Source organism: Micropterus dolomieu, linkage group LG07 (assembly GCF_021292245.1).
Source record: "Micropterus dolomieu isolate WLL.071019.BEF.003 ecotype Adirondacks linkage group LG07, ASM2129224v1, whole genome shotgun sequence".
Classification (NCBI taxonomy): domain Eukaryota; kingdom Metazoa; phylum Chordata; class Actinopteri; order Centrarchiformes; family Centrarchidae; genus Micropterus; species Micropterus dolomieu.
The window spans coordinates 28,926,092-28,943,295 of record NC_060156.1 but is presented as its reverse complement, the minus strand read 5'-3'; the positions used below and the strand labels follow the sequence as shown (position 1 = coordinate 28,943,295).

Here is a 17,204-nt window from a genome sequence, read left to right as displayed (position 1 = left end):
GTGTCCCGTGCGAAACAAAACATTAAATGTTTTTATTTAGGCGAGTGAGGTAAATTGACATTAACGTTAGTTAACTTAAGTCTTAATTGACATACATAGCTATTTTAACCCAAACCATGATCTTTTCCTAACCTTAACCAAGTAGTTTTGTTGCCTAAACCCAACCAAGTACTTTCTGTGCCTAAACCTAACGAAACTACAACGTTTCATGACTTTAATTATGCGCGTTTCAACATGGCAATGTATCGAAATGTTACGTTTTATCTTGAAAGTGTAACCGGATATTGCATATTTATTGTTGCTAAGCGTTGCTAACTTGACTGTGGATCCCTAAACGTCAATAATTGATGCAAAAGGGCTACCCAAGTCTTTAAAAAGCGACGACAAAGGGCCTTGACCATGCGTCAGACATTTGACGAGTGGGGAGTGAGACTGTGTTGGTCTGGGCCACCTGATGGCAGCTAACTAGCTTACTGAAGCTTACTCTAACCACAGGAAGTAGTGTTCATTCAGAGTCAGTTTTAAAATATGGCAGCCATGTGATATTAGCAACACAATCCTGTTCCATCCATCGTTACAAGATTTGTTAGACGTATTGTCTGTAAGTAGATGTGTTCATTAGTGATATATTAAAGGGATACTATGCGATTCTGCAGATACTTTGTTGCACATTAGCCTCATAATAAGGCGACATGTTTTTGCAGTATTGTAGAGGGTGTGACAACAAGCCTGTCAATATTTAAATATGTATTGAAGCAAAATATTTTTCTAAGCCGAAGTCTAAGCCACTGAGTTACAGAGGACAGAGTAAAAGAGTAATAAACTAGCAAGTTATTTGAAATAGTTTTTACAAAAATACAGTGACTGGTAAGAGTTGGGACGCACAGAGTTTCTGCCGAAGTCAATGCTAATTTTGGGGCTAATCTACTTCACTCTTTATTCAACAGTTGGTAAGCAACACATGGGAGCTCCGCTTTTTCTTCTTGAGAAGTTGCAGTCTTTATTCACTGGCCGCTGTAACTTCTACTGGACATATACTGCTGTACAAGGCTTATGTCTGACCCGTTTCTCTCTATTCACTGGGGCACTCATTCACACATTCTGTTCCTCCTCTACCACACACATACTGACCACTGCCGTAAAGCTAGGCTACATAGTTGAATGGTTTCTTTTTGTTCTGTTTTAACCATGTTTATTGTTGATATACGATCAGGAGTCTGCACAGGGTGTTTTATTTTGAAAAGTGACTGGATTCTTTATGTCGTTCTTTGTCTGACTTCCTGCCCGGTTTGATCTGTTCTATGCAGCTTGACGTGGCTTCCATCAAAAATAGACCACCTATTCTCTGCGGAGCAGTGCGTAGAGCCGCGTTGTGGCCACGTCCGGTGGACTCACAAGCACTGACTTGAATGGCCGTGATTAGCTCAGGCAACCGCAGCGCAGCCATAACGTGACGCAGGCGGATTTAGTTGACTTTGTGGGTAATCATTTTTTATAAAGGCATTAGATTAATTTTACTGCAAATGGAGGTGGGCTGATCTATCCCTAATGTATTGATACTGAGTTAAATATGCTAACTCTGTACTGCTATGTACACTGTTCTAAAATCACACTTTCCTTTATGGTTACCAAACCCATTCACTTTCTGCTGCTTGTTAAGCTCATTGCTTTGAGTGCAGAGCAATGGATGAAGGTAATTCAGATTAATTCACAGTGTCATTGTAATTGTGCACATCCATATACATTGTAAAATGTTTCTGTATGAACTGTACAAGAACTGGGAAGAATTATGCAGGGGCAGCCTCAAGCATCTGGGGGCCTGTTGCAAGAGCTAATTTAACATAAGGCTTCATGATCAAAGAGAGCTTTTATATCCACATGTACACGTGTGTCCATGCTCACACTCTCCCTCTCTCGCTCATCCACATGATCTTTCTCCCTCTCTCTCTCTCTGCTGTCAGTCTGCAATGCATCATACATTTTCTTCTTATCAACTGATGGTTTTATAATGCCAGGTTTTAAGGGCCCTGAGGGGGTTGCAGCATCCTTTCTTCCTGTGTCTATGTCTCTACACATAAGTAATTTATTTTTGAAGTGAGTGAATTATTCAGTTCTTGCAGTTCTGTCAGGGCCTTCTGGAGGGTGTGGTCCTTTTCATTGAAACAGGTGAAACAAAGCTAAGGCCGCCTCTGGCTATACGGTGCGGACTGCAAAAATCATTTTTGAATGTTTCTTTGTCCATCACCCGTAGAAAAGCTGTACGTGCAGCTGACTGAACTGAATCTGACAGTCTGAGCTGGCATCGCCTTCCTCTCATTCTGGGCGACACCCTCATTAGAATTTCATTCAGCTCATCTGACACACCCCTTGATGATATCAACAAGCACAGTAAGATAAGGCAACAGTAATAAATGAATTGCATTGACTGCAAAATGAATGACGTTGCAAAGTCAACAGCAGGGTGCCGGGGTGTTGTGTAATCTGAACCCCGCAGCATAAAATTGAATTAATGAATTAATGTTTGTTGGATGGAGCACATCGTGTTTCCTTGCAAAGATTTGAGCTTGGTGCGGCTCATTATGATGGCATTTGGATTTGCATTTATCTTGTCTAATGACATAATTACAGTTATTACTTTGATGCACGGTCAAAGATTATAACACATATTAGACAATCAGAGATATTAAAGTTATTATGTGCTGTATTATTTTGGGTTCATTCCATTTCCCCATTTCTTTTGAGCCTTAACGATCACTATACACTGAACTAAATAACCCTGAAATGCATTTTCTTTGGTAAGATTGCAAAGGTTAAATGTGTTGTTCCCCCCATTGAGCAGTATTTTACTTGAAGTGATTTTGATGGTGAAATATTTTGCGAAATTATCTCACTTACTCTGTATCATGATGAAAGGGTCTTCTGCTGGCCATTTGGTGTGTCTGATGTTTATGCACCCCAGGCAGATCGTTTGAAAAATCCAAATTGCGGAGCAAATCGACCATTTTGATGTCAGTATTCATGGCACTGGGATCCTCAAATTGGTGCTGATATGCAAATACTGACTGTAAAAATAATTGCTGCTTTATGGATAGACTTCAAAACAGGGTCTGGCCTCTGTCTGGTTGTGCCAAATAGACCAAGTAATAGGTCTGACCATCAATAGATTGTGGATTAATGCATATATTGCAGACAACCATCTACTTTTCAGGTCTTATAGCTCGCTCTCAATATTTCAAAATGACTGCAAAATCTTTGTTTTTATCTGAAATGGACCGTCCTTAATTTACTTGTGTTATATGTGTCAATGTAAGGGAGCTTTCAAATCCCTGGGCCTTTCCTCCAATCATTTGGCCTTTAATGAAAGAGGAGAGCTATCAAAGAAATAAATCAGCATGTGTGTGCACTATGGCTTAGAAAGAGAAAAAAACACTCCTCGCTTTCAGAATGGTCCAAATTTATCAGTAATGATGGCTTCACTCTGTCTGTGAAGTCAGAACTCAAACCCTTCAATCAGCATTACAGGTTCAAGCGTTCAACAGATAAGAGAAAGGGCCAAATCAGACACGATGACTATCATTTCTGAGTGACTTTAGTGGTTGTGACTATGCTTTACATGAAGCGAAATGACTGAAAGGAAAGTGTACATGTAGAATACTAACCAAGGAAGAGTTTAACTTTGCTATTTATTAGTAACCCAGGGTGGTGATACTGCTCCCAGTCAGAAGTGCTAGTGGTTGCTGTAATGATGTTGCTGAATGTGGAGTTGCACCGGCCAAGCCACAGTGGCACACCGTGGAGTTTGGTCATGAAACTTTCATCAGCGGCCTGGTGGCGTGGAGTTCCTGAATGTCTGCACTAAATTGCCCCAGGGTCATAAATACTTTATCAACAGCAGACACCTCAGCAAAACACCTCCCCAGGGCTCTCTTTCTCTCTCCCTCTCTGTCTCCTTACCTCTCTCTCCCCTTCCCCTCTTTCCTCCTCTCTGTCTCTCCACCCCCACACACTCTTTCTCTGGCACTCCACAATTGTGCTAGGTGTTTTAAAGTAAAGTATGTCACCCATGAAACTACACATTCTCTCTACCATATAACTCACACCTCACCTTAGCAATTACACTATATCTTAACCTCATAGTCACTGCACAGCTAGAGATGTTGGTGACTCTTCGTTATATCGGAGTAGCATGTTCACCCATTATCTATTAAGTGCCAGTGAGGATGTGCCACTGCGTCCCTTCTGACAATTTATTGAAAGAAAAAGAAGAAAAAAAAAACATCAAATGCACCGCAGCAAAACTCTAAACGTACATCTTTTAAAGCACTGTGTTTGATCTTGTGCCAGCAATTCAGCTTAGCCTGCTTAACTTTAATGCCACCGCCTTTATTCTCACAGCGCCATGCATGGTTTGTGTTTGAAGCAGGACACCATTCACTCAAAGAACCTCAGCAGACCTTAAACAAGCTGGAGAACGAGCACATCTCGAAAAGGCCGAGCGCTTGATGTGAAGTGTAGAGAAACAGCCAGCTCTTTCAGCAATCTTACTGCAATCACTGTAACTGTAAGTCTGCTGTTTGAGTAGACATGAATCCAGCTGTGAATGTGCAGTAAGTCATCAGTCATGAAATCACATGAAATGCAGATTGTCCATTCTATGTATAGAAAATTGGCATCTTTTGTCCATGTTTATCTAATTTTCTTATGTTATGTTTTTTTTTTTATTTCCATGTGCGTTCTCAATGTTGAACAGTTAACATTTTGGATTACAAGTTACTTGTAATTATTTAATGTTGAGCTGAAATTGGGCAAGAGGAACAGGATATCAATAAAATACTTATTAGCTAAATGAACTGCATAACTGAATGTCTTAAACAAACTGAAGATAAATTATTTCTAATTAAATTCTCCTGCCAAACATCATGAGGAAGCTCAGTAAGCTCACTAAGTTTTTATTCATGTTGTTTCAATGACTTAGGGGTTCAATACGATGAGAAAAAAAAAAGAATATTCTGAGTTTGGTGAAGAATAAACAAGATTAACTTACAGTCTTTCTCATTCACTTTGGCTCAATTCTTGAGTGAGTTGAGTTTTTTTTAAAAGTTCAAATCCATAAATTTAGAATTTCTCATTCATTCAAGCTATTTGTATGTGGTTTGGCACATGTGCACGATGTACAAGTACATTTGTCTACAGTTTGCCCAATAATCGCTTGCACGTGGCTTGTTGATCAAAAGAGATGAGTTGATTGTCATTGTCTCTCATTTTTTTCATCGTTTGAGCCATAACTTGCAAAATGATCCATTCAATTATCAAAATCTGTCAGTCATCCATGTATATTCCAATATAATATTCAAATATCTGACATGAAATGTTTGTGATGTCTACTAAACTTGTAGCGTACGTACTGTGAGGAGATAGGTTTGTTGTTTTTTACTGCACTACTGCAGGTTTTTGCATTGTTACGAGCTTCTTTTCTTTGGCATGGATGTCAAATTTTCTGTCAACTGTACATGACTTTATACTTGACTCATAGACTGTATAAAACATGGACAGAGTCTCCTAACGTCACCTATTTCTGAAGAGCCATTGTGAAGCTTAATGTCAGTGTCAACAGAACAAAACATAGAAGTGTATATAAGAAACATTTTTAGGATTGACTGCCATGATGAAAAAACAACTAAACGTCCTGGATTGGCCAATTTACTGACACAATACCTAGGTTTTGAAGCATGAATGAAATGTTTTGAACAAATTACCACCTTTTGTAGACATGCAATAGAGTCATGATGTCCCATGAAATGTCCCAGTTGTGACCATTGCACCTACAGTTTAGAGAATGTTAAGATGTGACACCAGGTTAAAAGCAGTATTTCCTCCCTGACTAAATGTTTCAGGTTTCACTGCTGGATGGTCACAGATCTGCTCTGCGGCAACTGTAACCACATCCAACAGTGATGTCACCATATCCTGAGACCCCCCTGGAGTACACTTGTACATCACTGCAGAAAGGTTAAACCACTGGAGGTCAGAAAACCTTTGAATGGAATGGAATTCTTAAGGCACTCTTTATGTAGAATAATACTGTAATACTACACTTCCTCAAAACCAAATGATCATTTTATATGTAACAGGCACAACTTGGTGCAAACTTGGTAAACTGTGCAAGCAGACAATGACATACTGTAGTCTCATCATAAGTGGAAAGCTCTTTATTTTGGTCTGATTCTGAAAGCCCATAATAGTCTTATCACCATGCGTACAATAGGCAGATAGAACTCACCATTTTGAAGATGCTTATGGAGGCAATCCAATGTAGATACAACCTTTACCTTTAGATGAGACAATCCACCAAGGTTGTCAGATATATTCATCATCCAGGCAGATCCAATGTGTGTATCACTCTCTCTTCCAAATAGGCAAACGCCATTAGTCTCTCTCAGAGAGTGGTGCACACAAGCAAAGGTTAAGAGGCATTTATGCTAATGTGAGCTGTACTAATGCACTCAACACACCCACAAAGAATGAAACAGATTTTCCCCCTTGATTTTCACCTCACATTCTTTGTCAGAGCCAACACTTTTGTTGACCTTCAAGGATGACCACTGAGCGCTGTTTGTACATGTGTTCCACAGTGTGTTTACTTTACAACAATTTCACGTCTTTGACATTCTGAGGGCACCGCAGGTCAAACACAAGATATCAATATTTGGGTGAGAGAGCTGTATAGTCTGCCCTCCGTGCCAATATTAAGGTCTGTTGCTGGCATTTCTCCAAGTTCTGTTAAGTATTTGACAGGGGATTTAGTCTATGTTGTCACTGTGTGGTGGAAAGTAGAGTGGATTTGTGATTTCTGAAGAGCAAATGCCTAAGTTAATGTTTGAAAAATTGTGAATCTAGACTACACCAAATCAGTCTGAACCAATAGATGTGGGGCGCTGGGAATGAAAAGGAGCATCAGGTACATTAATTGACTGTTCACTAAACATTAAAAGGGATTTGGAGGGTGGTGTCTTTTTTTGTAAGCTGCAAACATTAGCATACCTGAGCTAACTGCATTAGTTTGTGGGGTTACATTAAAAAAAAGCTCTAGTGCTTCTGCTGTGTAGCATTTCTCCACAGCGTGAAAGCCGCTCCTGGATGCTGTCCGACTTTAGGCTAACATTAGCAAAAGCCTGGTTTTATTTGTTTAGTTTGAAGTTTGTACTCCGCTATCCAAAGATATAGTGTTATATTTGCCAAACATGATGGTTAGTTCTCATCTAGTCAACCCCGTCACACCTGCTTATAGTGGCAACTTCTACGATGTGTTCGTTGACGTTGTCCTGTAGGAGCACACAGCATGACTATGAACATGGTAACACAAAAGAGGAATGTTTTTGTTTCATTTTAGTGAAACTATCATTTGACTTCATTTCATTTCATCACATTTGAATCAGGAGTGCTATACCAGATGAATCACACCTGTGGGTGCAACACTGTCCTCTGAACACATACTGTATGCATGCTGCTCACCTACACACTTGCTCTTTTTAATGTCTATGAAGAAGTTACAGGTTCATGTTCATTCATCAAACCATAATTACAGGCATAAACTTTGTTTGTGCTGTCAGATGAAACAGCAAAGTCGGCAATAGGGGCCCAACAACAAATTCTTACGGCGGGCCCTGTAGCAGGTTAATCTGGCCATGACTGACATAGCAAGAAAATCTAAATGTACTAAACAGAACAAGCTATTTAGGTACACTAAGCACAAAAACATTCTCAGAACAAGTATTTCTGTTAGAGAAAAGTAGCTCTGCTAACGAAATTATTGGGTCCGCTTCTGATAACAACACTACTGCAATAGCAGCACTGAGCAGAGCCGTAGGCCAACTCACTTCTGAAAGTGGATTGATTACCCTTGTCTACAAAATGGAGCACACAGATCAATTTGTGTCTTTATTATAATACAAGTAGGCTAGCTTTTCTACACTGCTATATTCTACTCCACCCCTGTTTAACGTGATCTCATCTCTACAACTCTGCAGATGGCTGACAAATGAAGGAAATTTGAGTGCAGATGCTTCCTTACAAGGCACGGGGGGGGGGGGGGGGGGGGGGGGGGGGGGGGGGGGGGGGGGGGGGTTATTGATGTGGATCATACGCTAATGCTTTTGCAGTCATCAGACCCCATCCAGGACTTTGGACTTACATGTTATCCGGTGCTCCCCACCACAACCATCAAAACACCAAATGAGGGAATTTCTTTTACAGTTCTTACTTACTTTATGTTGGTATAATTACCCTGTCCACATTTCCATGAACACTGAAAATATATTCATTTTAATTCATTTGGTTTGTTTATTCATTTTAATTCTTCTCTGAGTGTTTTGAGTTTGAAGTGTAATCAGGAAAATGGAGCTGATTTCAAACAGTAATTTGCTACAGGTCTGAGAAGAATGCTTAAACAGGGTCTGGAGGAGTGTCCCTGAAGAAATGCGAGCTTCCAGTGAGGGCAGTAGTAGTATGTCAGGGATATGATGCACTGCTGTCTTCTTCATCATTGTTTTAGACTTTAGTGTTAGCATTGCACACAAAAGCTGTGTCCCAAATAAATACTACATAATAATTCTAAGCTGGTTTTGACTTGTGTTCAGCTAGGAAAAGTGACAAAATAAAGACACCAAAAACAGTCAGTAAGCAAACTAAAAAAGCCCTGATCTTTAAATGTGCTATTGATGGACACTAACCATTTTCCCACACTTAGATGCACAGAGGAACAGGAGGAGCTGTTAACAACCAATTGTTGATGATAGTGAAACAGCTTCACTTTAGAAAGCTAAAAATAACAGTTTCTTTAAGTTAACTGTCAGTATGGGTGGCAGGTTGGTTGTTCACATCATTGCACCATTTCCCATTAGTATAACAACAGTTAAGTATACAGTTAGTATTAAAATACTATTTAGCATGTAAGTGGGACAAAACTAAAGCTCATCTAATAGGCCATGTGGTACTTTTTGATGCTTTGATGTCTCAGTGGAGGCAGCAGAACACAAGTTGTGAACAAGACATTCATAAATGATCAGCTTTGAAGTTTGGTGACAGCTGCTTATTTACACATCCAGTTATTACAGCGCATACCTGATATTTATGATACCTGTTTCTGGCTTCCTGGTGAACATAAGTCCAAAATTTCTACCAACTCCAAATGGAAATATCTGGCTCTTAAGCTGCTAAATGCTATGTTTACCAGCTAGTTGCTAACTGTGTCTCTCTGCTGTTTGGTGCTGAGCAGGTAGTGTAGCCTACTAGCCTACTGTGGGTGTTTTGAACTTTTTTGCTGGCAGTGGTGAGAATGAACCAAGACATTAAAGTTGCAGTAGAGTCAGCTGATCATTCTTCATAGCCACACCTTTCACATTGTCATTTGAAACATTGATCAGGTAAATACTATAGCTTTTTATTTAGTAATATAGGTTAGAGCACAAACAGAACTTCACTGATATCATTCGAGGTGAGGCTAACTTCAAGGAGTTTACACACTTTTAATTAGTTACATGTTCTGTAGCCTAGGTAAAGATATCAAATATATGAGGAGTAAAACAATCTCTCTCTCTCTGAAATGTAGCTCTTGGAGTGGAAGTATGAAGTAGCATATCATGGGAATACTCAAGTAAAGTACAAGTACCTCAAAATTGTACTTCAGTGCGGTACATGATTAAATGTACTTACTGTATATAGTTTCCGCGGGTGTGTCGCCATGTGTGAGTTGGGCTATTACACCTCACAATCCCCAATGAAAGTAGTAATTCACCGCAAAAGTCAAACGCAGATCTAAAATATCGATCCTTTTCCTGAGACATTAAAGATATGAGCCTTAATATTACAGCCTCCCATCCTGTCTGTGTTGACAATGAGGCTTCAGCGTGTGGGCTTCCGGCATCATAAAGTTAAGTCTCTGACCACAGAAGACATTGCTATCTAATTCGCCCGGCGGTAGGTTTGATATAGCATCGGGTTCACAGGTGTCATTTCCATGCGAAGAACTCCAAAGACCGATGAAATTGCATCTTTGCCCTGCACGTATTTAACAACCCACAGCCAGCTGTGGTGAGCCGCATTGAATCTCTTTATCGACCATTTAAGCTCCTCGCTTAAGGCCAAGTAAAAGCTCCTCTATAGCACAACAACGCGACTTTCAGCTACAAAGCAGCCGTCTGCCTGAGACTATGGCCAGTGATTAGTGCGTGGTGAAAAGGCAGAGGAGGCGCGGTGTGTGCGCCAAACAAGGAAAAATGAATGTGCAGGGGGCTTTCAGCACCGCGGACAGCTCCTGCAGGCTCCAGGCTCAGAGCTGGGCGTGATGCGGGGTTTCAGTGCATGTGTTGAATTAAACTCTCACACTGTGTCAAAAACAAAACACTCTGCAAAGGCCTGATGTACAGGCTAAATAGTTCACACTTATTGTTTTTTAATCCAGCACAGGCAAACCCCCACCGGCTTGGGAAACCATCACAAGACCACTTGAACACCCCCTTCCCTCCTCCTCTCCCCCTTCCCTCCTCCTCCTCCTCCTCGCCGTGCTATATCCACACATCCTCCAAAATACCAGCATTCCTGAGAGTGGACAGGGCAGAGAGTTATCGAGCCCACCACTTCCTCACCCCTACGTGCAAGAGAAGTGGCACGGTGGTAAAATGTGAGGACACTTCGGCTTCCTCGGAACGGTAACGAGCGTGTCCGAAACTCTCCTCCCTTTTCCTGGGGCTGATGTGAACGCACAGGCTGCATTGGCTTCTCGTCAGACGCTCGTCCAAGACCTCGCAGACATCCAATCGTGACGGATCCGTCCCTCCGCTCCCACTCCTGTTTAAGATTCCGCAGTTGACAAGACGGCGCTTTACCCGTCGCCGCATCCTCCCCCTCTTTTGACTTTCTTTCCCACGGAAAACGGGAATCTGGTCGTTTTTCTTTAGGATTCAACCAAGTTTTATTGTGCCAGGAGTTTGCAATGACAGCTACCAAGGAGCAGCCGAATCAGAGAGCGAATCAACCGCAGCAGGATGAGGTGGGCAACTGGCTTTTCTTTTGGCTTGAAATGCAGGTTTCTTCCACTTTATCTATGTACATTACGCAGAACTCTATAGGATGACCTGCTTTGCAAGGTCAGTTCATTTATCGTCATGTAGCTTTATTTGATTTCCCTCAACGACAGCTGACAGGCAGTTGTGGCTACATACATGAAGTGAAATGGGCAAAAACGCATTAGTTGCTTGGCTGTGAAAGGCTGAATCAAGTCGGGATGCACATGCAAATATTGAAACAATCAAGCCGTCGTCAGCTGTGCGTGGAGCTCAGTGTCAGCTGTCAAGACTGGGTTACTGAAATCTTGAACACCGTGAGCACATGCACTGCTAGTGAAGCAGAGAGAGGAAGACTGCGCAGGGTGCATTGTAATTCGGCCGTTGCCTCCTGTCAGCTGCCCTCGACACCTTGAAAGAGAACAGTCGTGGAAAATCACTTTGTGAGAGGGAAAAGGGCACTACATGCGCATTTCCCCTCCCAGATACACTCAATGCGACTTCATAACCGCGCTCTGTCTCTAATCTGGGCACATTCACAGGCTCCAGTGTAGACGGTTCCCGTTTTAAGCACCTTTACACAGGTGGCGCACTGCACTGCTTTTTCAAGGGTTTAAGGGGAATGAGATCAGCGTCTTTGCCAGTCCTGGTGTGTGCAACTTGACAACCATCCACTTGTGTTTGCGCCAAACGCTGAGCCTCTATCACAATCAATTACTGCTTTCCCCTCTCTAAATGTTCTCAGTGTTTCTCCAGGCACAAGTAACCTCTACTTTGAGCTTTTCTATTGGACCAAAAACTAATTCTATGAATGATGCCCATTTCTTCTGTTTCACTGTGGGCCTCCCTCTGAGAGAGTGCCAGATATATCCTGGGTGCTCTTAATTGAATTCAGCCCTGTAGGCCTATTATTCTAAGAAATCAAAACCTCGGCCTCAAAATCGAGTTTCTGTGTGTGAAATATTAGAAGGTCTCCTGAGATGTGGTTGAAATATGATAGCTCACAGCGTTCAATGCTGTCTCCTCTATATTTAAAGCTCAGTGGATACTACTCAGTGCCCCCCAGGCAGTTTAAAAGTCATGTTGTTGATTTTATGTGTGAGTAGTGTTCACTGATTTAATTAGTGATGATACTGTGCTGTATCATCACAGCTGTGCGGAGCTGTTAATGGAGCCTGCTGTGGTTGCAGACATCATGAATGTTTTGATACTTTTATGATGCTTCTTCTTTAATGGCGACGGCAAAAAGGTAGGTTATCAAGAAAGCATAAATTTTTGTAATTTTGCTCTTTAGGATTTTGGTGCTTTCCTATTTTCCCGGCAATCAGGGAGAATTTCAAGATCACAAAATTCATATGATTTAGGTAATTGTTACTAAAAATATTCCAGCTGTACACAGTCTAAAAGCCTCTGTGAATTTTTGATCACTCTGTGTTGGGCAGTCAGTTGAAGTTATTGTGTAAGATTCGTGCAGCAGGCTGGCGTCACGTTTTCAAGCACTGGGGGTGAGAGTGCCTCAGCAGAGCCAAAGCTATTACTGTCCCAGGCTCTGTCAACCCACAGTCTGTATACATAGCTTTTTGGCAGGCTCTTAACAGGGTTACTCTTCATCAAAGTTGCATGACGATGCTGAGGGAATTACAAAAGGGTGAAACACAGAGGGATCTTTAAATAATAGGTGAAAGGGAAAACTGAGACCTGAGCTGTTTTACTATCTGCATGTCTAGTGTGTATTTTTTTGCTACAGTTAAGTCTATTGTTGTTGCGTTGAAACCTTTTTTGTTGTTTAGTCAGCGTAGCACGAAAATGTGAATATATTGCCAAACATATAACATTGCTGGGAACTGTAAGGCACAAATTCCTAACTCAGCAGCTTGAGGATTTCTAATATTTTTTTGTAGTTATAGAACTACGATGGCCAACTTGTTTGTTTTGCACCAGTACCAGAAAAAAACATTACAGGATAAGGATATGGATCATATGTAAACCCATTCATTGCGTTAGCCTACTTCATCTTCTTAAGATGCAGCACACACAAATATTTCCAACCAATTAAAATGTCCAAAATTCAAATTTGTTAAAAAACAGTTGGGTTGATAACAAAGGCCTTAGGCCTGTCTCAGACCTAAGACAGTGTATTTGTGCTGTTCGCATTTATCTGACTCTCAACGTCCCTTATTACAGTATGTCTGTGAAGATTCTCAGTCATCCATGTCATTGTTATCCAGGGTTGAATCAAGGGCGCCTGGACTTGGCTGAAGGTTCTTGAAAACGTTTCGCCTCACATCCAAGAGGCTTCTTTAGTTTTTACATAAGCTTCAAATATAGATATACTACATTTTTTAAATTCAGAACAATACAATAATAGCCTGGGCTATTTGAATATTTGATGCGCCCCCATGCTTCACTGTCGGGATGGTTGTTCTTTGGCATGCAAGCCTCACCCTTTTTCCTCCAAACATAAGGATAGTCATTACAGCCAAACAGTTACATTTTTGTTTGATCAGACCAGAGCACATTTCTCCCTGTGTTCAGTTGCAATCCGTAGTCTGGCTTTTTTTTATAGGGGTTTGGAGATGTGGCTTCTTCCTTGCTGAGCGGTCTTTCAGGTGATGTTGATATTGGACTCCTTTTACTATGGATACAGTCCTCACAAGGTCCTTTCTTGTTGTTCTGGGATTGACTTGTACAATTGTTGGAAAAAAATTACTTTTGTCACGCACAAAGTCGATATTCTGACAGACTTGCCAAAACCATAATTTGTTAACAGGAAATCTGTGGAGTTGTTACAAAATTTGTTTTAATGACTTCAACCTAAGTCAGACCATATCACCAACCTGGCTGATGTAAAGAACTCTGTGTCTCCACAGGGAGCTGTGTGCATGGGCGTAAATTTCATCCAACAGTTGGGGGGTGACAATAAACATAAAGGGGACACAAATAATACAGCCCCAACTGTACTTGTGCAGGATATGTGTACACAGAGAAAGGCCTTACTACTTTTATTAGTGTAGCATGGAGATCATGATATTACCAAATCACCTTAATATGGATACTTTCTGTACTTACATGGCGTTTTCACTGAAAAATGATCTTATATCGGTTTTTCTTTCCTCTGTCATTTTATCTGGCCAACAACACAAAGCGATGTTGTTTAAATATGAGTTGGGTTTATAAGTTCATAATGCGGTCATATTATAATTATAAAATTATCTTGCTCCCTCCACATAGTGTTTTAGGTTTCGTCTGGGACAGAGGACGTCTGTCCGCCTAGTTAGATATTCAACTGCAGTAAAGCCCACGGATCTGCCACTTAACATCATACTGAGCAAAACCCAACACAAAGATAGATCTACAATATAATAATATCAGTTCACACATAGGCTTATCACTGTGTTAGCTGTAGTAGTTGACTTACCTTCCAACAAGCTATTAAACAAGCTATCAAACATGCTAGGTAACGTTGTAATCGCTAACATAGTGGACTTATGGAAAAATCATAATTTTTTTTGTCATGACTAATTTATTTATGACTCAGAATTACATGTATTAAAGAGAAAATAATCACTTCATCTGATGTTTAAAGTAAATAAAACAGCATTGCCAGCCTGCTTACCGGAGTTCCACACTACTGAAGCCATTCCAACCTCCGGACTTGTGTGTAGGTGATGTAAAGGGAGAAAGCAGGCAGTGGACCAAAGCACTGTGAGGAAAGGAAGGGGGACTCTGTTTCTAAATAAAAGATTTTCTTTTGCCCCATTGGCATTTGTATTGTTTTACTACTTACACAATTCTTTTGAGTGTATATATATATATATATACATATATATATATACTCAAAAGAATTGAACTATATATATATATATATGATATTATTTACAATACACAGCATGGTTTAAAATTATATTTTTAGGGGGGAACAACCCTCAGATGGGGTAGCAATTTCCGCCTATGGCTGTGTGAAGTCTGATAAATTGAGGCAACATTAGCCGCCGGTGGCATAATGCATCCAAATCTCAGTCGTTTTGCATTGTAGAAGAATTCATGGGAGAAAACTTCTCTGGTTCTGCTGTATTGATTTTGTTCTTTTTTTCAAACTGTCCATCTTGACAATGTTATAGGAGTGCAATGCTAAATCAGTGGAGTCTACAGTGTGAATAATTTACAAATGCGCCGTCACCAATAAATAACACAGGCAGTGAAGTCTTTACAGCCTCTATAAGAGAATAGGACACAAACAAATTGTGATTGCTTGGATTGCCATAACAACATGTAGGCGCGGGTTACAACCGAGCACAATAGCTCATTTTCATTCATAAGGCCCAGCGGCTCGTTGGCTCATGTACAGATACAAAAACTGGTTCAGGAGCAAGCCTCACTTAAACACTGGGACTGATAAATGGTGAACGAATGGCTGAAATGTGTAATTAATTCAGATTAATGGTATCACTGGCACACAGCCTGAAGGTTCAGGCCAGGTGAATTGGAAACTCTAAATTGACAGCCTAAGCTGTTTTCTGTTTACTGTATGTGGGTTTTAGCCCTGTGACACACATACAAAATAATTATAGAAAATAAATGGATGGATCTTTTAATAGTAAACCATGGTCATAATAAAATCTGGTGCATAAATATTGCTAATGTGACGCCACAGCCCAGACTTACATAATAGTCTCATTCTGGATGTGAATGAGCAGAAGTTATTTCTTTTGATATATTTAAACGAGAGAGTACGTACTTTATTTACTTTACTACGTGCTTTATTCAGCCAACTCTGATTTGGAGTACTGGAGCACTCTTGGCAGTTAAACTGTATGGTGTGGCCAACCCCTCTTTAGTTTCACTGAAAGAAAAACCTGAGAACAAACTGACTCATTTGACATTGGCTGGTCTCAAGCTGTGTCACCGCCTCCTGTAACCACAGACATAACAAAGGCTGACTGAGGGTTTGACCTCTCTGCGTGACCCCGTGGCCAGCCCAGGCTCTGTGTTGTCAGTGAGGTGTGTAGACTTGCCACCTGGCCGGTCCTCCTTCGCTTTGTTGCTGTAATAGAGCTGCTGTTGTCTGTGCTTGGGACAAAAGGCAAGCACGCCTACCTTATTGTGAGTAAGAGGAGCGCTTTCGCATGCTGAGATCCTAATTCACACTAATGGAGAAAACATCCAGGACTGTGGCCTCAGAGAGAGAGAGAGAGAGAGAGATAAAGGGATGAGCAGATGAAGTTGAAGAAAGAAGAGAAAAAGGGTTTTAGAGGATGAGAGATGGGTGGAGAGTCAAGTCACATTTTCTGGCATTTCAATAATGTTGCAATGTCAGATTTCCATATTAAATATGGCCAAATCCTCAAATAATGAGGTAAAAGTATTTAAAAGAAATCACTGTGAGGCCAAAACCTCAGATATCCCCCTGTTCTGAACGCTCTGTTTTAAACTGTTTTGCTACTAATAGCTCGTCACAAAACTAAAATATAGGGCTTCTTTAAAAAAGAAATGCATATTGGACAAAGAGAGGAAGGGGGAAAAGGTGGGAAAACAGAAGTATAAGGGTGTAAATGACCAATTGATTTAAAGAGGATCAAAAGGAAGAGAGTGATGGGGAAGACAAAATGAAGTGAGAAAAAGAGATGTTAAGGTGAAGATAGGATTTTGAGTCATACACAGATGGGAGTGTGAAGTAAAGGACAGATTAAAAAGTGCAACTTTTTTGTAGCTTTATCAATACAAAGTCAATCCCACAACTCATATAAGCATTTTCTGACCTGCTTACACCATGCTGAACATACCGCCAGATTTGGTGCCTACAGTCGCCAAGCTCCCGCGATGTTTCAGTGTCATGTGACCACGGTGACGTTTTGCACTGCCGGCGAAAGTCGGACACAATTTCTAACCAGCATGCCTTATTTTAAGTCCAGCATGCTTCACGTTAAGTCAGTGCTGCGCAGCGCTGCGTGAAGTCAACCGCACCTATTAACAAAGCATCACCTTTAAAGTTGATGTGGCGAACATTTGCTAATTTACACTTGTAAATGTGTGCAGTGGGTTTTAAGAGCCTTTTCTCTGAAAGAGCTGCCTGCTGTGGCTGAAAACGAAAGCCAAACGATTAGCTGAAACTCACTATTGTTTTCCCATTGACTCTGAAACATT

At 40.8% G+C, this 17,204-nt stretch overlaps 1 protein-coding gene across 4 annotated transcripts in view; it reads left to right on the top strand.

The window, feature by feature from the left end:
- Positions 1–17,204, top strand: part of LOC123974193 (inactive dipeptidyl peptidase 10-like) — a 220,028-nt gene that overhangs the window by 92,883 nt on the left and 109,941 nt on the right. The window contains exons 2-3 of one of the 4 annotated variants that reach the window (XM_046054727.1): positions 4,421–4,561; positions 5,895–6,024. The exons of 2 other annotated variants lie outside the window; for them this stretch is intronic. The gene's annotated coding sequence lies outside the window, so the exon portion shown is untranslated. The remainder of the gene's footprint in view (positions 1–4,420; positions 4,562–5,894; positions 6,025–17,204) is intronic. One more of the 4 variants, XM_046054726.1, reaches the window with a different exon arrangement.